The sequence below is a fragment of the Rattus norvegicus genome, chromosome 6, assembly GCF_021556685.1.
Source record: "Rattus norvegicus strain SHRSP/BbbUtx chromosome 6, alternate assembly SHRSP_T2T, whole genome shotgun sequence".
Taxonomy (NCBI): domain Eukaryota; kingdom Metazoa; phylum Chordata; class Mammalia; order Rodentia; family Muridae; genus Rattus; species Rattus norvegicus.
In genome coordinates, this window is record NC_141539.1 from 12,537,210 (window position 1) to 12,561,019 (window position 23,810).

General features: G+C 44.8%; 1 long non-coding RNA gene across 1 annotated transcript; it reads right to left on the bottom strand.

Annotated features, from left to right (window-relative positions):
• Positions 1-218: 218 nt before the first annotated feature.
• LOC148005034 (uncharacterized) lies at positions 219-19,922 on the bottom strand. The gene is made up of 2 exons (XR_015622659.1): positions 19,769-19,922; positions 219-995 (listed from the first exon to the last, which is right to left on the bottom strand). It is a non-coding gene; the product is annotated as an uncharacterized LOC148005034 (long non-coding RNA).
• Positions 19,923-23,810: the final 3,888 nt, after the last annotated feature.

Genomic DNA, 23,810 nt, shown 5'->3' on the forward strand with positions numbered 1-23,810 from the left:
AATAGTGGAGGCCTTTGAGCTACACGCACCAGTCCCCCCAGAATGCCCCACACCCATTAAAAGCAGCCTTATTAAAAACAGCAGCTACTGGGCGTGCTTAGAAATGACTCTTCTCCAGTAAATAACTTGGAATGTTTTTATTTTAGGATATCAAAGGGAGTCTGGACCACATTATAGCTAATTGACTACATATTTCCGTGAGCAGAAATGAAGCTGTATTTTAGTTAGAAGGATAGCAACCACAACGTCTTTAATGCTGGTTACCAGCTTTTGGAAAAGGAGGAGGGGAATAGAAGTGGGGGAGTGCAAGATGTAAGTGGTGCATGAAATTTCAGCCTCACTCTGAACTCTGAATGTTACTTCTAGGTCTAGAGGGAGAGGAGGAGGTCTATGACATGAGAGCATTTGGGCCTGACACGGGGACAGCAGCCTTGGGGCTATGGTGCCCCACTTAGTAGGTCCATTGCCGATAGACACATTCTTCGGGACAGTTCTCACCCTTGCCCTCCTCCTCCCTCCAGCTCTCCCCTTCTTCCTCCCGTCCACCTCCCCTCCCCAGCTCCTTCTTCCCCTCTCCCTGCCCCTAAATGGAAACCGGCTACAGCCTGCTAGTGCTGGGGAACAATGGATTTTGAGCATTGAGCACCCTTAAAAGGCAAGAAGCAAGTAGGTAGTTCTTTCTCTTTGTGGTTTTCATAATTGCTTTGTGTCCCACGGTAATTGGGCTTAATAAGCATTACTTACTTTATGACCCAACCAATCTTTTCTGGGCTTAGCTGAAGTTGTGGGGGATGAGGGAACAGAGACTCCGGGGAAGCCCCCTTGCCTGTAACCCCCTCATTGCTCCCCAGGCCTCAGGGGAGGGGCTGCCAGTGAAGCCACACCTAACTTCCCCACCCCAGCAGGCTGGTGTCCTCTGTTTACTTTGTTGGGGCGGTCATCACTTAGTTGGGAACGTCTTGAACGCTGACTGTGGGTGGCCTTGATTAAATGCTCTAGGAAGGAAAGACAAGAGAGAAATCTTAATTATCCAGAACCCTTGGACAGAAAGGATGTCAGTGGAGACTTCCCACGTAACCAAGAATTCTTTCTGATTCTCAGCTTTCAACTTCTAATTTTTACTATTTCAGATGGAAAATTAAGCCAAATGAATCACATCCTTCCTTGGGTTCTTAAACAATGGACATAATTCAAAGGCTTCTACCTAGGTTTTAAAAGGATAGTTTATCACATTGACTTGTAATATGAAGATGACCTCCCCGTTTGCAGAGACACGAAAGCTGATTTATTTTTATATTAAGTGACCCAGATTTGTGTGTGTGTGTGTGTGTGTGTGTGTGTGTGGTGTGTGTGTGTGTGTGTGTATGATGTGTGTGTGTGTATGATGTGTGTGTATGTGGTGTGTGTGTATGATGTGTGTGTGTGTATGATGTGTGTGTATGGTGTGTGTGTATGATGTGTGCATGTGTGTATGATGTGTGTGTGTGTGTATGATGTGTGTGTGTGGTGTGTGTGTGTATGTGTGTGTGTATGATGTGTGTGTGTATATGGTGTGTGTGTATGGTGTGTGTGTGTATGGTGTGTGTGTGTGTGTGTATGGTGTGTGTGTGTGTATGATGTGTGTGTGTATATATGGTATGTGTGTATGGTGTGTGTGTGTGTATGGTGTGTGTGTGTGTGTATGGTGTGTGTGTGTGTGTGTGTGTGTGTGTGTGTGGTGTGTGTGTGTGTCCTTCAGTGATTTTTTTACAGTCTTTCTGAAAATCTCTATCATGGCCTCAACACACCTGCCATCAGCCATTTCTTTCCCATCCTGATGTACAGCTTCTGTGGACATTAGAACAGTTAAGCTCTCTACCCCGTGTTGGCAGGGTTTGACGGTGGATACAGGGACAGAAAGTAGGGCATATACGTGTCCCACCAAGCTTCTTAATGCTTGCCAACTGTCTGTATAGGAACTTTGTCAGAAAGCTGACTTTGAGAAAACTGAGAGATTATTTATTGTAGCTTCTCTGGGAAGATTGATCCAAAAACTCAGATGGGGTGTGCCTGGACTCTTTACTTCTCTGTTGCTGAGATAAAACACTATGACAAAGGCAACTTACAGGAGCGAAAAGCGAGTTTATTTGGGCTTATGGTTCATCGTAGCAGGAAAGATGGTGGCCGTGGACATGTGGTAGAAACAGATGAGAGCTCACATTTCAAACACCGAGCAGGAAGCAGAGAGCAAATTAGGAATGTAGCCTGGCTTTTAAACCTTGAACCCGCACACAGTGATTTACTTCCTACAGCAAAGCCACACCTAAGACCCCAAACTGCGCCACTAACTAGGGACCAAGTGTTCAGATGCCTGAGACATGCGGGGCACTTCATTCAAACCACAGGAGGTCAGCAATAGAGCAGCAGCCATGCATGTTGAAACCTGGGGTTCAAACTCCAACATCATTTAAAAAGAGCAAAGGTAAGGCAGTAAGGTGAGATATAATTTATAAGAATTTCTGTTTTTCTAATGATGAATCTGATATGTACCAATTTCTTAAATAACCAAATTTTACACATACGTACAATGTTGCAAAGAAATCCCTTCCCATTCCCCTCTTCTCTTGCCACCCTATATAAGAATTCATGAACAGTATACAGGTGTGTTTGCTATTCACATATGGGCATGTTGTGACTTTTAAGAGCATAAATTAGGATCTGCTCATGTCTTACAACTTCATATTTCTTTTTTTTTTTTTTTTTTTTGGTTCTTTTTTTTCGGAGCTGGGGACCGAACCCAGGGCCTTGCGCTTCCTAGGTAAGCGCTCTACCACTGAGCTAAATCCCCAGCCCCAACTTCATATTTCAATATACTAATCTACCTTAAATATTTTGTGTATCAGCTTATTTTTAGTTAATTACTTTTAGCTACAACTTAGTATTCCATTAAAGAAGTTCCACAATTTACTTAAACAGGGTTTTCCTCCCTCCCCTCCCCTCCTCTTCCTTTCCCCATCCCCTTCCTTGCTCTCTTTGTCTGACTGCCACTGCCTCTCTGCTCTTTGGCTGTCTTGAAGTGAGCACCTTTCTTCCCCATATCCTTCTACTCCTATACTCTGCCTCAGACCTAAAACAATGTAGCCAACTGAACAGCAAAGCAGTCTCTGAAACTATACGTCCACAGCTGTCTTCTTCCCTTAAGTTCATTCTCTGTGTATCTTGTCACAATGTCAGATCCCTGACTAACATGGCTTCAGTGCGTTCCCTGCCTGATGGCTGGGCATATGCAGGAACACTGCTGATTTCTTGCAATGCTAACAGTTTCCCCCGCTGCTTCTGTGAATTCCCTCACTTGTTTCTCTCAGAGTTTCAAGTGTATTTTCATATTACATAGAATTTTCCACCCTCTTGCAATACATATGACTTTGATTGGTTCCCTCGCTTCTATGCTTTTTTAAACAGAGGCCCTCTGTCTGCCTGGACTAGTCACTAACTCCTGGGAGCAAGGAGAGCCTTTTACTCACCCTCCTAGTATTACAGGTACAGGTCACTACACCCAAAATTATATTGGCTGTTTTAATCTGATTGTATTGGCTTCAGTTCCCCCCCCCCCAACCCCAAGAAAGAATGTCGATCAAAAGGAATCATAGCAGATAATCTTGTTTTGCTGATTTTGTTTGGTTGACTTTGGGTTTTTGTTGTTGCTGTAGCTGTTGTTTCTAGACAGTTTCTCTGGAACTCACTCCGTAAACCAGGCTGGCCTCTAACTCAGAGATTTCCCTGCCTCTGCCTCCAGGGCTGGGATTTAAGGTGTGCACCATCACCTGGCTTGTTTTGTTGCTCTTAATGGTAACATTTCCATCGGTTTTCTGTTGATTGTGATGTCGAGTCATAACGTGACTCGGGTCACATGTTCCGGTCATACAGTGGAAGGATTCTAGTATTCTAGTATTTTTTACAAAAGCATCAAGAACTTCGCTATATGCAGCCTGCTTCCTAGGTTGTGTGAGACCTGAAGCAAGATTCCTTAGCGCCCTCCTGTATACAATGAAAATGGTAGATAGGCCTTGGAACATTGGGTGATAGAGGCCTGAGTGGGAAGACGCATACGAACATGTCAGAGCTCCCATTACACAGTAAGTGCAAAAACAAACGTCCCCGCAAGTGTTACTTTACCATGGATAAATGGTCAAACGTATTACATCCTCATTATCTATCTTTGAAGGCAACCATGGCTGTTCCCCCTTGACTATTCATACAGTGAGTTATACTAATAGGTTTTCTGAAATTGAATCAGCCTGAAATGAGTCCCACTTTGTCATAGTGGATTAATGGACTCCGTTTGTTAATAGTTTAATTAGATTTTTTTACATTATGCTTAAAAACAAGATTACTCTGTTGTTTAGCGGTGCCAGGTGTGTATGAGTATGTTCAAATTTGTGCAGTGAATGATGTATATGTCAACGTTCTGCTGCTGTGAAGAGATACTATAAACACAGCAACTCCCATAAAAGAAAGCATTTAATTGGGACTTGCTTATAATTTCATAGTCCATTACCGTCTTGGCAGGCAGACATGGTGCTGGAGAAAGAGCTGAAGGAAGGCAGCGGGAAGAGAATGCCCCTGGGCCTGGCTTGGACTTTTAAAACCCCAAAGCCCACCCAGTGACACATTTCCTCCAGCAAGGCCACACCTCCTAATTGTTTCAAATAGTGCCTCTCCCTAACATTCCAATCTCTGAGCCTATGGGGCCATTCTGCTTCAACCCACCACTGTTTGTGTGTCTGATGTATGTACAATGAGTATTTGTAGTATCAAGAAGCATGAGGAGTAAGACTACTTTTGTAGGCAGTCAGGGTTCCAGGCCCAAGGAAAATTAAAGTATCTGTATGTCCCGGCAGAACCAACAGACAGCTCCCGAAGAACTGAAGTTTGATAACAAACTATCTGATTGATGAGCTCTGACTCATCAAGATGGGGGGGTGATCACCAGCTCTGGTTCTTTTCACTTCCTGGCTCACCCTCCCCTGTGTCTTTTTACCCCACCTATCCAGCAACCAATCAATATTTCCTAAACCACAGGTTCAAGCTAAATAGTAAGGCTCGTCCCAAATCCATGCCTTCTTTATATGCAGTAGGAGCCAGTCAGACTCCCTCCCTGGGTCTCCAGTATGGCTTAGCAACCCTCCCCACAAGGAAGCTGTCTCTGCACTGCTCAGTGGGCCTCGCTTGTATGCTCTTCTGTCATTGCTCTTCATGGTCACAAGCCACTGGCTCAGGGCAACTCTGCAACAGTGATGGAAACAAATCTCCTTAGTGTCACACAAAACACAGGACACAACAGAACTAACTCAACAAGGCAACTTCTTGTGAAAGGGGCTCTCCATGACCAACCATACTACAAAGCACACAGGGTCAGGAACTCTACTCCCTGTCTTTCCCCACTGCCTAGGTCGAATAGCACAAGTTTTTGAGATTGGCTAGTTTTAAAATAGCAGCAAAGAAAATGAAGAAAAGGGCAATGGGGTGGAGATTGCTTTAGGCCATCAAGTTCTAGTAGTTCAGAGGGGCCTTTGTGTGAACGAACATTTTTCTAAATGAGGGATGTTGTAAGATTTGACACCCACTGTATAAAAGTGTGATCCATGTACCCTTTGATAGATGAAACGAACTCAAAATGTTTCTCACGGTGGCTGTCAAGGAAGCACACAAGAGTGTGGGTCATGTATGTATGAAGGCACGTCTGTGTTTATGTGTAGTGTGTAGTGTGCCTGATCCCTGGGAAGGCAGGGTACCAAGGCTGTGCTGGCTTCATGCAATGAGTAGATTTTTACCTTATGCGCTGGATAAGTTAAATCACAAAAAGAACATTTCTTCCTCAAAGGTTTAAAATTAGTAACTTGTTGAGTGATCTGAGACTAAGTAGTCCATGGCAGCCCTGTCAATTTCTTCCACAAATTGCGTTTAAAAAAAAAAATCTGAGTCAATTTTAGTAAGAATGTCTTTGAAAATCATCCATTCATTCTTGTGTATTAGAAAATTAGAAACAGCTGTTTTGGATATAATATCAAATAATAGTGCAGTATATTAAAAAGCTGTCCTCAAGTTAGTATGAAGAAAAAGAGAAGAGTTGAGAAGCAATTTTGGCAACACCGTGAAATGGTCTGAGGGGAACAGGTCTCCCTGGGGGACTGCTTCATCTTTGACAAATAAAACTAGAGAAATACGTGTTCGGTGTATTTACCAAGGCTACATAAGCGATAATTAAGCACTCCAAAGTGAATATGATCCTGATCGGGGGATTAAATTCTTCCAACATGGCGGCTCTTGCTTTCCTCAGCCCTGCTCATTCTGGACAGTGCACATGCGCAGATGGGACCCAAGGGCATCCTGCGCTCTGGTCTTGTGGAATCAGAAAGATTTCACAGAGAGGCTACGTGAAAAGGGAGAAAAGGTCCCTAAAGACGGAATGAACTCTGTGAGTGCCTGCCTGGACAAAAGATGGGGCACGGGCTCTGTCTGCTCTGCTGGGTGGGAAGGTAAACAGGCTCCAGAGGGAGAGCACTGGGCCTGTGTCCTTCCTCGATGCACTCTTCTGTGGGCCTCTCTTCTTCCACTCTGAGCTTGAGAAGATGCTACAATAGGATGTGCACAGGGGCACAAGCATTCCCGGGCCCTTATGAATGCTGTCTTCCTTAACTTCTCAGAGTCTCTTCCTTGGCTTTGGTTTTCCCAGAACCCAGGAAGCTCTGCTCTTGGGCTACACACTGGTGACTGTTCCACCCAGACATAATGGGCCACTTCTTGAACATGGAGGCCGGAAGATCAATCCTAAACTCTCAAAGAGTTTAGACAGGGACATGAAAATCCCGTTCTCAAAGGCGACAGTCCAGTTACTTTGTGTTGCTGTTGTTTCCAGAGAATGTGTCTGTCCCAGGTCCTCTGGAGAACCTTAAAATGAAATGGGCTTTATTTGGTCGGCTTTGCAGTCAATCGGAGCCATAAGCACTGCACGGGACGTCGTACCTGGAGAAAGGAGTCCCTGGATCCTGTTGAGAGGATGCGGTGGGCACAGCAAGTTGTGCTGGTTGGTTTTATATTAACTTGTCTGGGACACCAGGAGTACAATGCTAAGCTGTGGGTCTTCCTGACTGCTCATGGCAGGCTCGCTTGCTCTGCGATTCCTCAGACTGTTCTCTAGGGATGTTTCTGAAACTGTTCTGGGTTTCCAGCGATCACATGTGGTAGGGGAAAGAGGTTTTAGAGCCAAGCAAGCCTTGATTCAAACTTGCAAACATGCCAAGCTTTCCGTAACCTTGAACTGGTTCTGAAACATTTCTGAGCTGATATTCCATCGTGTGCAAAGTCGGTCTAGAAGATGGACTTTGCACAGTTATCGGGAGGACAAAAGACAGTGCACAGGGTGTCTGCCATGCTGCAGTGGTAATTCCTAGGTCCGGCTCATGGTTTTTAAAAGTATAAAGTGAAAGATCCAGGGACCTCCTGGATGATGTCTCACACTAAGACTACAGTGTCCTCTGCCTCTGCCATTGAAAGGGAAACCGAGTTTGGGATCAGAATGAAAACCACCCAACACTCTAATACTGGGGATGGCGCTAGAGATTATGAACTGCAGCCACGAGAAGCAGAACGTTCTGCAGACATTTGCTTACTATCTATTGGCACAGAACTACTGCTCCATTCCATCCAGAGAATCTGGACTTGGAATCCGTGCGTTCAGACGTTTCCATTATTCTCTTGGAGTACACAGAGGTTGATCCTTACCCTCCCACTTTCAGGCAGTAGGCACCCAGCAGAGAGCATCACAGTTGTGTGTGTTTAATGGCCCTCTCTGCAAGGGAAGGGCTGCAAATTGGTTGACCCTCCTCCAATAGAGAAACAAGCTCCAGTTCCCCTCCCCTTGATTCCGAGCCACCCGGCAGAGTGCAATGGAAGGGAAGTTATGCTAGTTCCAATCCCATGGAGATACCATGACACTACATGGAGAACAAGAGGACCCAGCCAAGTCAGCCATCCAGGCAGTCCAGTTAAAGACCCAGGAATGTGAGAAAATCTGTCCTGGCCTCCCAACCAGAGCAGCCGTGGCTGAGCACCACCGAACAGTTCCAGTCAACACCTGGTTGAATAGAAGAATCCTTTGACGGACAGCAGAGGGTGTGTGACCCCAAAACAATGAAATACAAAATGGCTACTATTTTGAGACACAGAATGTAGTTTTGTTTATTTTTTTTCAATACCAATAAATGACCCTGAAGTAAAATTTTGCCCTTAGAAGTGCCTGTGTTAGGGCCCACACAGCCCTAAGAATTTGAAATGACTCAGTACCTTGGACCCTTTCTTACACTGAGATTATACATGACCAGGGCTATTTTCCCTGCTCACCATCTGAGTCGCAAGGGTGGGTATGTAGTAATGACACCCAAAGGCTGCCTCTCTGATTCAAATAGAAACTGACTAGTCAACTCCAACCTTTTGCCCTTGGTCATCATTTTAAAATATGCACTAGTAAGGCCATGGAGAGGAGAAAGAATGTCATGTGGAAAGACAGTGAAGAGGCAGCTTCAGATTGGTTGGTACCTAGTCAGAAGTTAGGCTAAAATCAAATCCTTCTTGTGAAGAAATGATCTAACCTTTAGCCACACTTAAGAAATGTTGCCCATTGTTCAGTCCAACCCCACCTTAGAGGATAAGTCAAGACAAGCAGTGAATGGGCCAACAGAGCTCCTTTCTTTCCAGTTCATTTCTGACACCAGCTTCATAGATTTACTCATTCAGTTAGGAAGCATTAAGTGTTAAAGTGCAGGAAAAACTAAGAAATATACTTTAGTGAAATATATACTTCACCTTCTTGGAACACAAAATAAGGTACCTGTTTCAATAAAAGGTCACATCTCCATCCCAAGGATAAGGATTTTCTGTCTTGATGCATTCACGGAGCTTGCACATTCACTTAAAGCAGTGGTTCCCAACCTTCCTATGGCTGTGGCCCTTTAATACACTTCCTCATGCCATAGAGACCCCCAACCATAAAATTATTTTGTTGCTACTTCATAACTGTAATTTTGCTACTATTGTAAATTGTAATGTAAATGTCTGACATGCTGGGTGTGTGACATGTGACTCCCAAAGAGCTCTTGAGCTGTGTGTTTAACCACTCATTTAAAGAAAGTCCATCCTGTCTGTCTGCTGGGAAAAAGCCACTCCCCACCTAACAATGTTGCTCATTTCTTCACAGTGAAACTGCTAATATCAGGGAATCTATTGAAATCTTTTGCCAAAATAAATGGGGCTGTATGTGTAGTAGAGTGATACAATACTTGCCTAGCATGCGTGAGGTCTCTAGTACTGTGAAGGGGGAGGGAGGGAGGAGGAGAAGGAGGAGAGAGGGAGGAGGAGGAGGAGGAGGAGGAGGAGGAGGAGTACTTTAAGAATCACCACTGAATGTGAGGCTCGCTAACAATTTGGCTGTCATCTTCTAGTAGAAAGAGAATAAAAATACCTTGCTCCTCCTCTCCTTCCTATTCCCCATCCCCATGTTATATATTACCTTTGGTGCTTTAGATATCAGCAAGATTTTTAGGTAAATATTTTTATATACCCAAATCCTCTCCACCTATGATAGCCATGGAACCCGTTACCAGGCAGTAGGCCTCTTCCATGAGCAACCAATTAGATTGCAAGAGAGGAGAGGAAGTCCCTCCCCCAGGTTGGCTTCACTTCCTGGCCCATCATTAACCACTGGCCCCCACCCCTTCTCTATCGAACAAAGTTTCTCCAGTGATACGTTGCCCTTGTACATGGCCACTTCAGGACAATAAAACAATTATCTGTCAACCTTGGAGAGGTCATTCACACACCGAACTGGTTAAGAACAAAAGAGTCATGAATTTTTGGTACAACTGTAGAACCGTAGAACCAGGACAGACTCCAAGACCACGGAGTCCAGTCTCCTCAGCATATACACAAGGAAACAGGCCTGGAGGCATAACCAGGCTGGGAAAATGGACCAGCATCTAGAAGTTGAGGCCAAGTCCTCAACCCAAACCTCTCCCTTCACATTTTCATATACCTGCCCCGCTCTGCCTCTAATCCTACTGAAAAACACTTGAATAATTTTGAAGGCTTTTTTTTTTTTCAAAAAAAAAAAAAAAGAAGAAGAAAGAAACATTTCTTGTTAGCCAAGGCAGGCTCTGACAGAGCTTGGCAGCTGGAGAGTGTCTTTCTAAATCTGGAAACACCACATCTCTTTTGAAATTGGGAGAAACAATTTGTACCTCTTAAATGTGAGGAGATGTATTTCTTTGTGTGAACAAAATAACTTGAGCAGAATTGTTCAAAGTAAATATTGGGTAAAACCGTCCACAAAGTAAGAGATAGTGAACATGTCAGAACTGTTTTCAATGAGAAGATAAAGCAGGAAAATTAATTTCCATTTGAAAATACTTTCTCCAAATTTTCTCTGGGGAAAAAATGTATATAAAAGGATTCGTGTGTCATAAAAAATGACTATCCAATTATTTGATAAAGAAAATAAGTTAAAACAAGCTTAAGAGAAATTATTTACCCGATTGCACAGTATTTGCAATATTACCCTCTGGGATTGTAACTGAGGTCCCCAAGTGCACACTGTGATTATTCACATACATAAATGATGGAAAGGTGGTAATGTCATGTGTGAAGGGACACCTAAGGTCCACATTGATTCCTGTTTATTTTTAAAATGCTTATGGCAGGTCACATTGCACTTATTTCTGGGCATAGAAGGTATAGAAACATCTAATTCTCACAGTCCAGTGGAGGAAGACAGGCTGATGAACTGGTGGGAACAGTAAGCCAGGCCCTGGGAGGGGAAAGTGTACACACCCTGAGGAGGAGATGCCACTTGGGGAAATGTGGGAGGGATCTGGGGTTAAAAAGTGTATGAGCGAGTGTCTAAAGACAATATGGGAGGGCAGGGATGAATATGAGAAATGAAAAGATAACACTGAGTCGCTGTCTTGGCGACTGGTTGGAAGGAGGTCTGTGAGTCATCGTCCTAGTTTGCTTTCCATTGCTGTGATAAACACCATGCCCCAGGGGTTAGTCCACCTTACACAGCCTGATCGACAGAAGCCACGGCAGGGCTCAAGCAGGGAAGGAACGTTGAGGCAGGAACTGAAGCAGAAGCCACAGAAAAGCACTGCTTCCTGTTTGCTTTTTTATAGAACCCAGACCCACTTGCCCATGGGTGGCAATGGGTTAATCTGAAATACAACAAGCATTAAGTAAGAAAACGCCCTTGTAGGCTTGCCTTCAGGAAGGTCTGATGGAAGCATTTTCTCAGTTCACATTTCTTCTTCCCAGATGACTCCTGCTTGTAACAAGTTGGCAAAAATGTAACCAGCCCAGGTGGCAATGGAACAGCTCCCCAGGGCCACATCCTAACTGCGTGCTTAGGCGGGTAGCAGGAGCAACGTGTGCCAATACCCCAAAGGGGAGTACTTCATACACATGACTCACTCCCAGTCTGGCCAGCCCTACCTGAGGAAACCAGCACATTGACCAACAAGGTGCTTCCAGAGACCTGAAATCCACGACACAGGATGACCTGTGACCTTCCGCAACATCGTTTCTCAGAGACTACACTCTGGGTAGTTATTTTGTTACCACTCTGCTTAGCAACAAGATTTTCTCTCACATGATCAATCTTTGGGCTCTGTGCCTTCATTTTTGTTTTAATACTGGATGTTTGGTCTGGATGGCTGAATCACACAAAAAAGTAAGGAAACTAGGAGAAAGGTTATTTGTGGTAGTTTGAATATGCTTGGCCCAGAGAGTGGCACTATTTGGAGGTGTGGCCTTGTGGGAGGAAGTGTGTCACTGTCGGGGTGGGCTGCCTGGAAGCCTGATTGTCTCACAGCAATAGAAACCCTAACTAAGACACTAATGAACTTGAGTTTGGCCTGGTGTCTTAGTAACTCTACTGTTCTAGTGCTATGAAGAGACATCATAACCACAGCAACTCTTACAAAGGACAACATTTCATGGGGCTGGCTTACAGTTTAAAGATTCAGTCCATTATCATCATGGTGGGAAGCATGGAGACACGCAGGCAGGTATAGTGCTGGAGACGGGGCTGACAGCTCTACATCTGGATCTGCAGGAAGCCGAAGTGACCGTGTGCCACACTAGGCCTCACTTGAGCCCATGAGACCTTAAAACCCACCCCTACAGTGACACACTTCCTCCCACAAGGCCACACCCACTCCAGCAAAGCCATACCACCTAGTAGCACTACTCCCCATGAACTGAGCATTCAAAGGGGTGAGTCTATAGCGCCATTCCTTTTCGAGAACTGTAGATACTGTTTTATTTATAAGTTGCTACATCTGACAGAGCAGAATATGTTCCTACCGACCTCATGAGAAAGATACAGTTTCTACAAAGTCAGGGGCTGGCTCTAGATATATAATGGACTTTTTGCACAGAAAGTTGGGGTTTGTTTTGGGTGTTTTTTTTTTTCTGAACTAATAAGAAAATAAACAGCTTCTGCCTGGAGCAAACCTGTGAAACTGAGCCTTCAGTGGAATTTGTCTTGGTTGTCTATGAGGCTTGAGGTTTGAATGAGACATCCTGCACAGTTTCTAGCCTTTGAATGTCTGTTCCTCGCTTGGTAACATTGTTTGGAAAGTTTCAAGGGGTCTGCGGTTGGAGAAAGTTTAAGACTGGAAGAGGGGGGCTGGGGATTTAGCTCAGTGGTAGAGCGCTTACCTAGGAAGCGCAAGGCCCTGGGTTGGGTCCCCAGCTCCGAAAAAAAAAGAACCAAAAAAAAAAAAAAAAAAAAAGACTGGAAGAGGGCTTTGGGAGTCTAAAGACTCATACCATGTCAAGTTCACTCTCTCTGCCTCCTGTTTGGGGTTCAAAACGTGGGTCCTCTGCCTCTACTCCAATCGCCCCAGCTCTGCTATTATTGACTGCCCCTCTCCAGCTGTAAGCCCAAATAAACACGTCCTTCAATGAGCTGACTTGTCATGGTGTCCCATCAGAGCAACAGAAAGGTAAGACAGTATCTCTAGTCTATCTCCCTCTCAGTGGCCAAGCCCTCCCTTCTCTCCTCACAGCAGCTTCCTGGGTAACTTCCTGCAGTCTACAAATAACCGACGTAGAACGAGGTAAAACAATTCACCTAACCATCTCCTGGCATTACTGCCACCGCCTTACTGTGGAAAGAAATAGTTTCACAGGGCTTCTCTGCAGAGCTTTACAAAGTGTTAGGCAGGGAGAGTGTCTTAGTTAAGGTTTTACTGCTGTGAACAGACACCATGGAAACTCTTATAAGGATAACATTTAATTGAGGCTGACTTGCAGGTTCAGAGATTCAGTCTATGATCATCAAGGTGGGAGGGAGAATGACTGAATTTAGGCAGGCATGGTACAGGCAGAGCTAAGAGTTCTACATCTTCATCGGAAGGCCACTAGTGGGAGACTGACTTCCAGGAAGCTAGGACTAGGGTATTAAAGCCCACACCCACAGTGACACACCTATTCCAACAAGACCACGCCTCCAAATAGTGCTACACCCTGGGCCAAGCATATACAAGCCATCACAGAGAGCATGCTTGCACTGAGGGCTTTCTTGTTTTTTTAATGTTCACCAGAGTGTGTCATGGTGCTGCAGGTTATGCCACACTGGATCAAAGGCCACTGGCACTGGATGCATAAGATGCTGGGAAGAAACTTGGGTCCAATAGGTGCTGGGACACTGGACACTGGTTCACAAGGGGCATGGTGACTTCTCTCTGCCCTGGGCTTTAACTCAGGGCCTGCTGAAGGGATCACCCAAAACTGACAAGCAACGATGAAATTAAAAAGAAAATATAATGTGTTATCTCACTTAATCCTCCTGAGTCTTATGAAAGCAGACTGTAATTGCCCTAATTAAAGCAGTAATTCCATTTACAGCTTCTCCCACAAACAGCACCCCCTTGCCTGGTGATACCATGCTCCCCCAAATGCCTTTCCCTTCTGCTGTGTTTTCATTGCTGTCTGGGGTGCTCACCACCCAGAACTGCTTTTAAAGATTTATTATTTTATTTTATTTTATATGTGTAAGTCTTTGCCTACATTTATGTCTGTGTACCCTGTGCATACCTGGTGCCCCCGGAAGTCAGGAAAAGTTGTCAGATCTCCCGAAACTGGAGTTACAGATGGTTGTGAGCCACCATGTGGGTGCTGGGAACTGAACCCAGGTCCTCTGGAAGGACAGTCTGTTGCCGAGCCATCTCTCCAGTCCTAGGAACTTCTTTGTTTATTTTGACATAGGGTCTCACTATGTATCCCTGACTGGCTTGGAATTCAATATGTACACCAGACTGGCTAGCTTTGAACTCAAAGATCCACATGTGTCTACCTGCCTGCCTGGTGCTGGAATTAAAGGCGTGTTAAAGGCATGTGCTACCACACCCAGCCGCAGCTGCCTCTGCCTCTGCCTCTGCCTCTGCCTCTGCCTCTGCCTCTGCCTCTGCCTCTGCCTCTGCCTCTGCCTCCTCCTCCTCCCTCCCCCTCTGCCTCCTTCCCTTCTCATCCTCCTCTCCCCTCCTCCCCCCCTCCCCGTTTTGAAACACAGTCACATTACCTGCAGTGTGTGTGTGTATGTCCCCACTCTGCTGGCAGTGGTAATTCAGGCCCTTTCCGCTCTTGCCCTTACAACACTCTACTTGGATATCTCACAGGTCCCTAATATGTCTAAAGCAGAATGGAGAATTGACTGAGCCCCAGTCACCCACCATTGCCAGGACAAAGAAACCTGACTTTTAGACAGTGCTCCTCTATGGTTCCTCTGTGTCAACCCCCAAGTGGCCTCTTAGCCTCCATTCCCAACATCATCTCTCTGCATGGGCATAAACATCACTCCCCCATGAGCCAGCATACTCACTCTGTCTCTTTGAAGCCACAGTTCACTGGTGAGCTTGAGCAGTTTTATAAAATACAAATAGCACCAAGCCACTCCCTTCCTAAACAGACTACACTGGCTTAAGGCCCTGGGATGGTCCCTACCTTTCACATAGGTCGTCTGAGATTCAGGCAGCATCCAGCCCTTGCATGGCTTCTGAGTCTCATGTCGCCCACTGTATCCACCACTATCAATACTCCTGCTTCCACCGCTCCGTTTCTGACCCCTTGGAAATTCAAAGGTCCAGGTACCTGGGGACATTTATCTCTGGTATCTCAGAGGGGACCCACGTCTAAAGGGCCACACTTGGTCACTGACTGGTTTAAGCAGAAATGTAGCTTGATGGGATTCCTACTTTACACTTGGGCAGTGGGATTAATCTCTTACTGTGCGGTCTAGTTTTCCTCTCCTTTAATCTGAATGAGAGCTCGTGGCTACTCCAGGAGGCTGGAGGCTGGAGGCTAGAGGCTGCATTTCCGAGATCGCCAGTCTTCGGTACGTGACACTGCTGCTAAGACCACATAAAGTCGCCCTCTGACCTCCACATATGCACTCATGCCCACACCCATATTGCCTGCACACAACCATAACAGTACATGTTTACTTAAATTTGTCCTGCTTATTAATTGGCTTAGCCCTCTCAAGGACTGTGTAAGTGTTATTGATCCTGCCACTGTGGATGAGGAAAGGGAGACATGAAGGGACGGGTGTGTAACCTGCCTAAAGCCAAGTTATAGAGCCAGGGTTTGAGTACCATGTGATTCAAGGCTGACATCCTTTAAGGACCATACAGGAAAGCTTGCTCAGTACATTTAATGAATATATAAAAGCTATACAGGGCTGGAGAGATGGCTCAGTGGTTAAGAGCACTAACTGCTCTTCCAAAGGTCCTGAGTTCAAATCCCAGCAACCACATGGTGGCTCATGACCATCTGTAATGAGATCTGATGCCCTCTTCTGGTGTGTCTGAAGACAGCTACAGTGTACTCATATATAATAAATAAATAAATTTAAAAAAAAAAAAAGCTATACAGCCAGAGGAAGAGGCAGGCAAGTCTCTGTAAGTTCCAGGCCAGCCAGGGTTATACTGTGTGTGTGTGTGTGGTGTGTGTGTGTGTGTGTGTGTCTGTGTGTGTATGTGTGTGTCTGTGTCTGTGTGTGTCTGTGTGTGTGTCTGTGTGTGTGTCTGTGTATGTGTGTGTCTGTGTGTGTGTCTGTGTGTGTGTCTGTGTATGTGTCTGTGTATGTGTCGTGTGTGTGTCTGTGTGTGTCTGTGTATGTGTCTGTGTGTATATGTGTGTGTCTGTGTCTGTGTGTGTCTGTGTGTGTGTCTGTATGTGTCTGTGTATGTGTGTGTCTGTGTGTGTGTCTGTGTGTGTGTCTGTGTGTGTGTCTGTGTATGTGTCGTGTGTGTGTCTGTGTGTGTCTGTGTGTGTGTGGTGTGTGTATGTGTGTGTATGTGTGTGTATGTGTGTCTGTGTGTATGTGTGTGTCTGTGTGTGTGTCTGTGTGTGTGTCTGTGTGTGTCTGTGTATGTGTCTGTGTATGTGTCTGTGTATGTGTCTGTGTATGTGTCTGTGTATGTGTGTGTCTGTGTGTGTCTGTGTGTGTCTGTGTATGTGTCTGTGTGTGTATATGTGTGTATGTGTGTGTATGTGTGTCTGTGTGTCTGTGTGTGTGTGTGTGTGTGTGTGTGTGTGTGTGTGTGTGTGTGTGTGTGTGTGTGTGTAAGCTGAATTTACTCTTTATAACCCTGATGTTCAGCCTCCCTGTTGTGTGATACTTTCAGGTACAATAGGAACTACCCTCCAGCTTGTGAGGCACCACTGAGGCGGGCTGCCTCTCTTGCTCTGTGAGCTCCGAAGACATGAACTCTATTTCTCTGGTTTTCTGTCTTACACCAGTTTCCTTCTGAAGCTGGCTTGTATCCTAATCTTGTAGTGGTCAGAACTGCATGGTTCTTCATTGTTACCCAATGAAAGAGGAAAAGGGGCTCCCTCTTCTCTCCCAGAAGAGAGAAGGAAGGCTTCCTGAAACTGTATGCCACACACAACTCTCAGGCATGTTCAGTGGGACAGTAGCAACCATTTGCCCATTCTCAAACCAGTTCATGCTAAGGCAGTAGTAGAATTATTGTTAAATCTACCAAGCCATTCCCAAAACTTGGAAGACGGACAGCAATGCCCAGCACACTTCAACGGTACATTTATGTGTTTTTCATCTGTTCTTGTTTCTGGGCTTCACTTCTTTATGCTGGGGTTGACGCTAATAGCGGTATTAGCTACTAATGAACTCCTGATATCCATATGAGCTGTCTGTGAGACAAATGGGAAGATTTAAACACAGTGTAAATCCGAGTTGGCATTATTGATGGCTGTGCTGCTGGTGTAGATGGAGCTTACTTGTCAGGGCCAGGACTGCAAAGGTGTGTGGACTTGGTACCTATCAACCCATCAGTTCCAACTCTCCAGACTCCTCAGACTTCATGCTGCATTGATCCTGCCCAAAGCAACTTCTTCCTGGTATTTGTCTTAGGGTTTCCACTGCTGCGAAGAGACACCGTGACCAAGGCAACTCTTATAAAGGACAACATTTAATTGGGGCTGCCTTACAGGTTCTGAGGTTCAGTCCATTATCATCAAGGTAGGAAAGATGGCATCGTCCAGGCAGGCATGGTGTTGGAGGAGCTGAGAGTTCTACATCTTCATACAAAGGAAGCCAAAAGAAGACTGTCTTACTGGCCGCTAGGAGGAGGGTCTCAAAGCCCAACCTCACAGTGATACCTTCCTCCAACAAGGCCACACCTCCTAACAGTGCTACACCCTATGGACCAAGCATATTCAAACCACCACATTCCACTCCCTGGCCCCATGTTTGTTTAAACACTTAAATCTATAGAGACCATACCTAGCCATAGCATAATGCAGAACACATTTAGTACAACTTTAAAAGTCCCACAGTCTATCTGTAGCAGTCTCAACAATGTTAAAAGTCCAAAGTTCAAAATCTCTTCTGAGATTCATCTAATCACTTAACTGTAATCCCCCATAAAATCAAAATAAAAAAGCAGATCACATATCTCCAATATAACAGGATATGTATTCATTATTATTCCAAAATGTCGTAGTGAGGAAATACTGAACCAAAGCAAGACTGAAAATCATCTGGACAAACTCCAAACTCAAGGCTCTCTTCAGATCTCCAACTCCTTTTATCTTTGTTCACTGCAACATAATTCTTTCTCTTTGGCTACTCCCACTCCCTGTAGGCGTCTTTCCTGGGCAGGTATCCCACAGCTCTGGAACCTCTGACGTCTTGGGGTACTCAAGGCAACTTCAACTTTACAGCTTTTTGTTCCAGTGTCTGGGATCCACACATGATCTTCTGGGCTCCTCCAAAGGGTTAGGTCATTTCCCCAACACTTCTCTCTGTAGCACCTCTGGTTGACTCCAATGCACTGCTGCTGCTGCTCTTGGTGATCATCCACCACATGCCATCTCCAATGCACTGGAGTCTTCCACTGCAACTAGGCTTCACCAATGGTCTCTCATAGGCTCCCTTCATGGTGCCAAGCCTCAGTCTTAGTTCTGGGTCCTCAACTGCAACTGAGGCTGCACCTTTACCAATGACCTTCTCTGGTCTCTCACAGTGCCAAGCCTCAGTTGCCCTTCATGACCCCTTCAGGCCTTCAAAACCAGTACCACCTGGGGTGACTCTTACCCATTACCAAGTAAAGCTGCAGCATGAGGTACAACCTTGGCTATCTCTGGAACACAGATTCTTTGTGTTCTCAGAAAACACTTCCCAGAAGATTTCACCTCAGTGATACTGGTCTCTTCTCAATCACCACTAATTTCTTTGCTCCAGCTTACCAACAGCTGTCCCAGTAACCTCTTCTATTCTTGACTCTAAGGTCAGAACCACATGGCTGAAGCTGCTGAGTTCTGCTGTTTGCTGTGGCTGGAACATGGCCCCCTTGTTCTATTACATCATCACCAGCTTTCTGTTTTCCAACTCTGTCACTGCCTAAGTTTGGTTGTCCTGAACCTTGCTTTGTAGACAGACATTGAACTCTAATTCCAGATTTTTTTTTTAAAAAATCCAACAGAAAACAATAACCAGGTAATAACACCTATCATGACATCACTATTCCTTGTTCAACTGCAAACACAAACAATAAGCTTAGCTGGGTGGGATCCTGCCCTGAGATCATCACTCCCTCAATCTGTTCATCTCTGTGAATACAGGATTCAGCTCCATTTCATTTCCTGGTTTCCCCTTATTACTTGAACCATACATTTTGTATTTTTCTTTTCTAAGCTTGCTACACTTGATCAAAGTGCTCCTCAGGAGAGTAAACCAGAGGATAAAGTCTATGCTGGGCTTTTCTGAGACTTCCTTGACCAATGCAATTAATCTGAGTCTCTTCACCTTAGCCTTAGCCTCAGGCAGACTCTTCAGAGAGGGGCAAAAAGCAGCCACATTCACTAAAATACCACAAGAGCAGTCTCTAGGCTACATACTAACATTCTTCTCTTAACCCTCTTCAGCCAGACCTCCACAGTTCCAATCACGCTCTGCACCAATGTCTTTCATATTCCTACTAGGAATCCTACTAGGATGGTCCTTCAAATCCCACTTAAAGTATTTCACTGCTTTCCAAATCCAAGTTTGCAAAATTCACAATTCTCCAAACACAAACGTGGTCAAGCCTATCCCAACAATACCCCTGTCCCTGGTACCAACTTCTATTTTAGTTAGGGTTTCATTGCTATGAATACACACCATGACCAAGGCAACTCTTATAAAGACAACATTTAATGGGGGGTGGCTTACGGGTTCTGAGGGTCAATCCATTATCACCATGGCAGGAAGCATGGCAGCATCCAGGCAGGCATGGTGCTGGAGGAGTTGAAAGTTCTACATTTTCATTCAAAGGAAGCCAGGAAAAGACTGTCTCACTGGTAGCTAGGAGGACATCTCAAAGCCCACCCCCACAGTGACACTTCCTCCAACAAGGCCATACCTCTAACAGTACCACTCCCTATTGGCCAAGCATATTCAAACCACTACAGTATCCCAGCTGACTCATTCAGACATCCTACATCCTGAATTCCCAAGTCACTTCCCCTTGCTACCACCCCACTGCTGAATCTCCTTCCTGGCACTGTCACTCTGAGGTCAGTTCAACCCTACTTGCCTCTCACAAGTTTGTGATTCTCACTTCATCTCTCTGAACTCCAACTCTGCCTTCAGTCAAACAAGGGGCAAAGGATAGTTAATCTCTAAAACAGCTTTAAGCTTTAATTTCTTAACGTTCTGTGGATTACAGTCAGCAAAGCATTTCAGAGGAATGTGAAGCTTTGAAGGAAGTCATTTGGAGGCCAAAGGATTTTCCTTTCAAAGATAGACCTACCTACATGTGCATGTGCTCGTGCACCCATGCTTGCACACACACGCACAACTACAACACATAAATACACATATAATGCAACATTCAAATACGTACATACATATACACAAACACAAACACACACGTACATACACACAAACGCACACACAAACATACACATACACACACATATACAAGCACATACATAGACACAAACACATACACACTATACTGGCTAGTTTTGTGTGTCAACTTGACATAAGCTGGAGTTATCACAGAAAAAGGAGCCTCAATTGTGGAAATGCCTCCATGAGACCCAGCTGTAAGGCATTTTCTCAATTAGTGATCAAGGGGGAGGACCCAGCCCATTGTGGGTTGTGCCATCCCTGGGCTGGTGGTCTTGGGTTCTATAAGAGAGCAAGCTGAGCAAGTCAGGGGAAATAAGCCAGTAAAAAACATCCTTCCATGACCTCTGCATCAGCTCCTGCTTCCTGACCCACTTGAGTTCCTCCCCAACTTGCTTCTTAGTCATGATGTTTGTGCAGGAATAGAAACCCTGACTAAGACACACGGAAACGCACATATACACACAAACACATATATATATATATATATATATATATACACACAAATGCACACGCAAACATGTACACACATACACACAAATACATAGACACAAGCACATGTACACACACACACACACGTTACACTGACAGTCTACAGTGAACATCTCATCTAGAACAAGAACATCTAATAAAACAGTAAGGTGTGGGTTGGGGATTTAGCTCAGTGGTAGAACGCTTGCCTAGCAAGCGCAAGGCCCTGGGTTCAGTCCTCAGCTCTGAGAAAAAAACAAAACAAAACAAAATAGTAAGGTGTTCATACTCAGCATGGACTGGCAGTTGCTGAGTGAGGCAGGGAGACCAGAATGTTAAGCATATCCAGGTTTGGCAGAGTTGAGACTCTCCTTGGTAGTGGAGCATGGTCACTGCTGTGTATATGACCCTCATGGACATGAACCAAAATCCAAGGGGACCTCTGAAAAGATCATGCTGACCTCCCAATGGCAAGGAGACAGCTGCCTCTGGACTGGGCCTCGTTCTGCTTTTTTCCCCCTCCTCATTTCAGCTAGGCCTCAAAAACACAAAGGCTATCATCCAACAAGAAATCTGTTTCTGTTGTATTATCTTGGCTGCCTAGGAGACTTCTTTTGGCAGGCTCTCTGTCGATTTGTCCAAGCCTGGGGCCTCTCCTTCCTGGAGTTTCCATCACCTTGTTTGAAGAAAAAGGATCTAAGCAGCATTATGTGCTGTCAGAGAGGTGATTTGTTCTTTCAGACGAGGGTCAAACCATGACCTGAGCAGGCCAGGCAAGCTCCACATCACCGAGCTGTGTCCCTATCCCACTGTCACCTGAAGTCCTTCTGTTCCTTCTTTTCCTCTTTGTCTCCAGCAGACAGCAGCAATCCTGCCCAGGAAGAGAAGAAGAGCAATCCCAACGGCAGGAACAGCAATAAAGATAATTTCAGCATGAGCTCTGGTGTTGCTGCTGACGCTTTTGACTCCCAGGCACGAGACCAGGTATTTAATATATTAGGTCAGTTGTTACTAGGAATGACCAATGCTAACATGCCATATGATAATGTACAAAGGCATTAAATGACTTCATACCTATAAAACACTCTACGTACCAAGAACCTACACTGTGTTGTTATATACCTAACAATGTTTTCAAAAATGTATAAATAAAAATGTTTCCAGTAATTTATAAGGATGAGTCAACAAACTATCATAGATGTTAACACACCTTTCTCCTAAACTAGATAAAATTAACAAGGCTAAGTATATAGAGGACTTATAATAATAAAATATTACATCAACTCTATATAAATATTACATATACATTGCTCTGAAATATGAAAACAGTTATTATAATTAATCATTTATTAATTCATAAGGAGTAAATTTTAAAGATTGATTATATTTTTATTTGTATATAAACTGTGCATGTGTGCCTTTGTGTGTGTGTGTGTGTGTGTGTGTGTCTGAAGTGTGGTGATTTGAATAGGTACTACAGCCCCCATAGACTCATGTGTAAATGTTTGGCCCATAGGGAGTGGCACTATTAGGGGGTGTGACCTTGTTGGAGTGGGTGTGGCCTTGTTGGAGTGGGTGTGGCCTTGTTGGTGTGGGTGTGGTCTTATTGAAGGAAATGTGTCCCTTTAAAGTTTCTTATGTTCAAGCTATGCCCAGTGTGGCTCGTAGCCTCCTTCTGCTGTCTACAGATCAAGACGTAGAACTCTCAGCTTCTCCAGCACCATGCCTGCCTGCACACTGCCATGCTGTCGACCAAGAAGATAATGGACTGAACCTCTGAAACTGTTAGCCAGCCCCAATTACATGTTTTCTTTTATAATAAAGAATACCTTGCCGTGGCCATGTGTCTCTTCGCAGTAATGGAACTTTAAGACAAGGACTTTCAGGTACTTGTAAGCCGTCCGGCGGGGATTCTGAGAACCCAACTCCGTTCTCCACAAGAGCAGCAAATGCTTTCAGTCACTGAGCTCCAGTCCCATCGTGAAGTAATTGTTTATAAGTTAAAGGAGTTTCATGAAGCACATTTATTAAAAATTGTCAAACTAGGCCAACAAATTGGCTCAGAAGGTAAAGGTGCTTACTGCCAAGCCTGAAATTGTAAGTTCAATTCCCAGGTCCCGTGAGGGAAGTAGAGAGCCAACTTCCACAAGTTGTTTTCTGACCTCCATGCATGCACGCCTACACACATAAACACACAGACACAAAAATATATTAAGTGTTAAAACAAGCACACTTGTATGCATATATGATATGTTTGAGAAACCATTTAGCCCAGAGTAGCCTTGAACTCTCTATCCTCCTGCCTCAGCCTCCCGAGTGCTGAGAGCATAAGTATCAGGCACTGTAGCAATCCCCAAGATGTTAGTCATAGAGCAAGCTCGACACCATGACACACATACCGATTCAGGCCACGGAACCCAGCGTATAGCATTACCTTATGACAAAACAGGAAAAAGCCCCGATCCATCAGAGTTCATGGTTCTGGGAAAGTCTCTCTAAGTGTACTCACTTTGCTTTTAGGCTTCTGTAATTCTGATTCTGGCTAACTGTTCTGCTAACTGAAGTATGTCAACCTCGGATGTGGTTTTTGTGTTTCAAAGCACACCCTGAGAAAGGCTCGGGACTCTACTCAGGTGGCTGGCCAGCTAACAAAACACTTTAATGGCTTGAACCCAGGTCTGAGTGGTCGTCTCTGGTGGATACCACACAAGAACATGACACCTGGCTCCAGGAAATACATTTATCAACTAAAATGCTATAAAACTTAGAGGTTAACAACCACAACAAAATCTACTCAAAACCACAAGAACACACTTACATACACACATGTACCCTTATGCACACACACACACACACACACACACACACACACACACACACACACACACAC